The 5,444-nt window shown below is 40.7% G+C and overlaps 2 non-coding genes across 2 annotated transcripts; both read right to left on the bottom strand.

The window, feature by feature from the left end:
* Positions 1–577: 577 nt before the first annotated feature.
* TRNAW-CCA (transfer RNA tryptophan (anticodon CCA)) lies at positions 578–651 on the bottom strand. The gene has a single exon. It is a non-coding gene; the product is annotated as a tRNA-Trp (tRNA).
* A 2,844-nt stretch (positions 652–3,495) lies between these two features.
* On the bottom strand, positions 3,496–3,568 carry TRNAK-UUU (transfer RNA lysine (anticodon UUU)). The gene has a single exon. It is a non-coding gene; the product is annotated as a tRNA-Lys (tRNA).
* Positions 3,569–5,444: the final 1,876 nt, after the last annotated feature.

Genomic DNA, 5,444 nt, shown 5'->3' with positions numbered 1-5,444 from the left:
TCGGCTCTCCGACATCGAAGTAAACTCTTTCTATTGCGGGGCCTATGGAGTTTGGGGATGAGTGCTGACACTTTACTGTGCAACATTCCTGTTTCTTTCATTCCCCTTACTAGATCAAAGAGGGCATATGTGGGGTTTGAAGATGCCTGGACCTTACCACCTTATTCTAATAGCCCGCATCAATGCCTCTGCCCAGAACATAGGAGCCCCCTGGGTTCAAGATCTCATATCAATTTTCAACTGCTGGGAAAGAATTGGGGTGCGGCAGGAAGAAATGGAATTCTCAATAAAAGTATAAACAGGTCTTCCCCACTACTGCATAGAATCTGAGCTGGGTGGAATTGAAGTTCGGTTTCGATCAAGACACCCCTGCCTACTTACCTTAAAAAAACGACTAATGATCAACCGATCACAGAGGTCCTTTTCCAGCAACTTCAAATCAGAAAGCCCCGACTCCCATAAAGAATGCTTGCAGATCTTTCTTTTTATTACGATGACGATATGGACCTCATTACTATCTCATTTTCTTTTATTTATATAAGTTCTTTTTTTGGATTCGACATAACAAGAACATAATCACGCTCTGTAGGATTTGAACCTACGACATTGGGTTTTGGAGACACACGTTCTACCGAACTGAACTAAGAGCGCTTTCCGGGAGATAAAGCAGTAAAGAAAAGGATGATTTTTGTACCGCATGCATATAGAAAAATGAAACTTTGAATTTTGTCCAATTTGAATCAATCTCAATTGATCCCTCGTTACTGCCCATAGGAGAAGTAATAGGTAGGGATGACAGGATTTGAACCCCTGCCTTGTTTTCCACATCATAATTTATTCCTCCATCTATATACAACTTTCTTGTCATTTCTTCTTTTTGGTTTCATATAATAAATGATATACATCTGAAACCCAACCTAACGTATAAAGAATGAATATTTATCGGTAATGCTCAGGAAGAAAGAAGGGGTCATCTTTTTGATTTTTGTTCCACCCTCATGTACCCTTCTTTGCATTTTTTCTAAAGCCTGTTCAACCTCATATCACCTAGAACAAGTCATGGACTTCTTCAATGAAAGAAAGTCTCATGGAAACGTTTTCAACGAAATAAGAACCATACAAAATAGATTTCTTGATCTTTTTATTTAGGAAAACGGATTTTTTCGTAGTTTTTTCTTTTATCCTAAAGATATGCAGAACGAGTGTATTATGAATTGTTCGTTGTCTAGCTTTGCATACATCGCTACTTAATCGTTTAGTGGTTATCGATGAAATTACTTCACCATAGAGAAAATATTATTGAAGTTTATATATATATATATATTATTGGTTGCTTTTGTTTATGTCCAATTGGAAAAGTCGATCTTCTAAATTCATATGTTTAGCCTAAAGTACATAACTTGTGTTCCTCCCTAGTTCTTGCAAAGCCACCTAATCAAGCCTCACCTCATTTGTAGTTATAACATGTTCAGCTGAAAGCAAACTCCAAATAAAATTGGTTTACTATTAGTAACACATATACTTTTTTACCTTAGCTCTTTCTTTATTGTTCATTGAGCAGTTCAAATGCTTTGATTGCTTATCAGATAAGAGGTAAAAATATTCTTCATTCATTTATTTTGTTAATTCCAAATTGCATTCAAATCCATTCTTTCTCATAACTTGAGAATATGTACAGCGCAGAACAGAAAAGAAGGCTGATTTGATGAGTTGTAGGGGCGGACCCACTTCCACTGATTTCTTGCGGGAAGGTTCTATAAGGGAAGAAGAATCAGAGCTGTGACCTGGTAACCTTGATTTCTTTCGAAACGTCATTACGAGAGTAACAAAGAAAGAATAACGTAGATAGGAAGGAGCGAGCCGAGCCCCAAGGATAATGAATTGGTATGCCGGGTGCTTACTTGAGCAAGAAGCCAAGTCATCGATAATCAAAGAAAGGTGTGAGTGAACGAGCCCAACTTTCCGATTCAAATATGACTCCTTTCCACTTTCAAAAAATAGAGAAATCTCCGCTAGGCTAGCAGTGGGTAACCAACGTAGTGCCCCATTCGTTCCATGACATCCAATCAGTTCTCCTCGGATTCCAATCCAATCTCCCAATCAGTGAGAAATAGACGGTCGGATGAGATCTCGAACGTTGTCCCTACCTACTAAGGAATCAAAAGTGTACGTAGAAAAATAGAGTGTTGGAAATGCATCGAGGAGAACTTACCTTGTGAGTCACTACTCCGGCACTGGGCAGGAATACTACTAGCGAGGCTTATAGGCGGCTAGTTCTTAAAGAAATCTGTCAGCTATAACCTAGCCTATTGAATCTGGTACGCCCGAAGCACGAAACTAGATAGGTAGCCGTACCTACGACTAGAAAAGTATCGTATTTTTTTCTTCCAGTAAATCTTCCACTCATTCCTTCCATTATGGAATATCATTTGGAGTGTATTTTCCCTCTCAAAAAAGGCTTCGCCCTCACTTCACTGAACTTATTGGAAATGCCTAGGACAGAGTTCATTCACTTGCCCAGCAGCCCTACTCCTCATAGTTGATCCGAATTTCTATCCCTGATTGACTCAATCAGGAAGAGGAAGACTTGATAAAAGATGAAAAGAAAGGATTGATTACCTTTTGAAGTCAAGAAAAGAAAGGAAAGGGCTATTTATGAGTTTATGTAGATGAAGTTTCAGATTCTTGGATGAGCGGAACATCTTTGAGACAAATCATCTCTACCCGGGTACATAGCTTCATCCAAACCATGGATCCACGAATTGTTGACTCGCTCTAGAAAAGAGCTTCGTAGTTGGGAGCTCTGAACCGATGATCGATATGGTTTCCTAGGATGAGAACTATGGTTTACTACTTGAAAGAAAGTTGTTTTATCTTTTTTTCACTTTTTGAGGTGTTTTGCCTAGTCTGAATTTCCCCTTCTTCTATTTGATCAAGATGGATAGCAAAAAAGCATGAATAGGCCTACTGGGATGGAAGGAGAGAAGGACTGAACGAGAAAAGGAAATACCTCTTTGTTTACCTTGGAATGAATTGCTCAACTACTTAGGTAACGAAACGAAATGTTCATCTACGATCTTTCTTAAAAAAAAGATAGGACTGTACGGCAGTTCTCGTTAGTAGATTCGCAGAACAGAAGAAGAAGTTCACTCTGACTTGCGCACTACAAAAAGGCAGCCAACGACTTCGGACGTACTCCGTCTTTCGAGCCTCTGTTTAGCTTCAAAAGATAAGGCGCTAGTGCAACAAACGCTGCTTTGGTGCGTCCCACCCCAACTAACTAGTGCTTGACTTGACTTTCCCCCGTGCCCTATCCAATGAATAAGGAGAAGGCCGGCCTATCAATGACCAAGCCAGTCTGATCTCCTTTATACTGACCTCAAACAACGAGCGAAGTTGAGATGTTGATGAGAAAGGGGCTTTTCTCAAGGCCAAAGAGTGCTCTTTGAAGGCTACTATGCATCCTTACGAATACAAGAGTGGTTTTTTTTGTTTTGGGTATAGCAGGACTTGAACCTGCGACCATTAGGTTAAAAGCCCAATGCTCTACCAACTGAGCTATACACCCGATTTTACAAGAAGGCTTGGTGCAGAAAAGAAAAGAGGGCGGCCTGGCCCCTTTTCTTCTTATCATATCACAAGGGCGCGGCTCTGTATGGTATAGTACTGTGGAGCAAGTTTGGGAGTCCTTTCCACTCATTGAGGATTCTATCTAAAAAAGAAGGTCAACGGGGGAGACTACTTTGAAGTCCGGGCTGAACAAACTACTTCTCCTGCTACCAAAACAGAGAAATAAGGAAATAAGATGGATTCGTCTAATAAAATACCCAATGCCTGTAGTTGAAGAATTGTTGGATGAGTTATCTTGTGCTGTTTGGTTTACTAAGCTGGATCTGAGAGCTGGTTACCATCAGATAAGATTACATGAAGCAGATGAGTACAAAACGACATTCAAGACCCACGTCACTATGAATTTTAGGCTATTTGGGCTCACAAATGCACCACCCACCCTCCAGAGTGCTATGAACACAATTCTGGCTGAGCTGACTAGGGTTTGTGTACTTGTTTTTGTTGATGACATCTTAATCTACAGCAAATCCTTGCAAGATCATGTCACCCATTTGCAGCAAGTATTTGACCTTCTGAAGCAGAATCAACTATATGTGAAGTTGAATAAATGTTCATTTGCTCAACCACAGATAGAATACCTGGGTCATGTCATTAGTGGGCAAGGGGTGGCTACAGACTAAAAGAAGATCCTCACAGTGAAAGAGTGGCCTACTTCCAAGTCAAGCACATTAGAGTTTGGGCTTAGCAGGACAGGCGTTTCATTCACAGGAGCTTAGCTCATTTGACTGCTCAAAGACTTAAAACACCAATGCAGCACAAAGCTTTCCTTTCCTCAAGCTCATGGGATTACAATATACCATCCAATAAAAGGCTCAGAGAATAGGGCAGCTGATGCACCACTATCTAGATTACATGAGCCAGATGAACTCAATGCCATTACTTCCTGTCAACCACAATGGCTCACTGATATTGTTGCAGGGTACAGCAAAGACACATTCACCCAGAATTGACTATCTGAATTGGCAGTCCTGAGCACTCACAAGAATAGAAAATATTCATTGCATAATGGGGTCATTCGATATAGAGGAAGAGTATGGGTTGGTGCAAACTTCTAAATGAAAAAAAACATCTTGCAAGCACTTCATGCCAGTGGTATTGGTGCCAACTCTGGCATTACTGCTACTTATCACCGCATCAAGGCACTATTTTCTTGGACAAGAATCTTTCAATCAGTGGAATCTTTTGTCAACAAGTGTCAAATCTGTCAGCAAGCTAAGGTAGAACATTAAAAACTCCCTGGCCTCTTCGATCCTCTACCCATTCCTGATGAAGCATGGTCCATTATCAGCATTGACTTCATCACTGGATTACCAAAGTCCCATTACTATGATTCAATTCAGGTGGTGCACGAGACAAGCCAAACAAACAGAAACCGAATTAATACCGAAGAACACAAGTTGTGGGCCGTAAAGTGGAAACGGTTGCAGGCCAAAGCTGTCCCCCTTTGCCACTAAGACTTGAATCTTTAACCATCGGAATACCCGGTACTCTCTCTACCAAACAGGCAAGATAGTCTTATCTTGAACTCTGTCCCTTCGCTAATGATTGACAGGTTTAGTGCCTGGTAGTAAGGGTATTTTGTGGTCTATTGTCCTCCTAGGAGGTCACTCTGTAGGCTCAGCAAACAATTCACTGAAGCCATTCAAGACCGGTTGCAGGGCAGACAGACCATTGACTTGACATGACCGTAATACATACAGAATAGGAAGGATAAGCTATAAGATAGAGATCCGGATTGTTGTGCTCCGGAATAAAGAAGAATACCATCTTGTCTAATCAAATACGAATACCATCTTATTGATTTAGTCAGCTTG

The sequence above is a fragment of the Triticum aestivum genome, chromosome 3A (assembly GCF_018294505.1).
Source record: "Triticum aestivum cultivar Chinese Spring chromosome 3A, IWGSC CS RefSeq v2.1, whole genome shotgun sequence".
NCBI classification, from domain to species: domain Eukaryota; kingdom Viridiplantae; phylum Streptophyta; class Magnoliopsida; order Poales; family Poaceae; genus Triticum; species Triticum aestivum.
The sequence above is the reverse complement of the archived record's forward strand: the minus strand, read 5'-3'. Positions and strand labels throughout refer to the sequence as shown.